Source organism: Phaethon lepturus, unplaced genomic scaffold, assembly GCF_000687285.1.
Source record: "Phaethon lepturus isolate BGI_N335 unplaced genomic scaffold, ASM68728v1 scaffold37167, whole genome shotgun sequence".
NCBI lineage: Eukaryota > Metazoa > Chordata > Aves > Phaethontiformes > Phaethontidae > Phaethon > Phaethon lepturus.
This window is the reverse complement of record NW_010551761.1, coordinates 1-210: the sequence shown is the minus strand read 5'-3', so window position 1 is coordinate 210 and position 210 is coordinate 1.

Genomic DNA, 210 nt, shown 5'->3' with positions numbered 1-210 from the left:
CGTCCCCCCCCCGTTGGGGGGGGGCCACGCAAGGAAGGGGGGTGGCTCAGTCCCTCGATGGTGGGGAGGGGGCCACAGCTGCAGCCCTGTGCCCCCCAGCATCGCTCACAGCAGGACATACGGACGGCACTGGTGGCTGAATGCGTCCCCCAGGGTGTCAGAGCTCTCCCGGGGGGCTCTCCTGGCAGGATGGGGTCCCGGTGGAGCTGA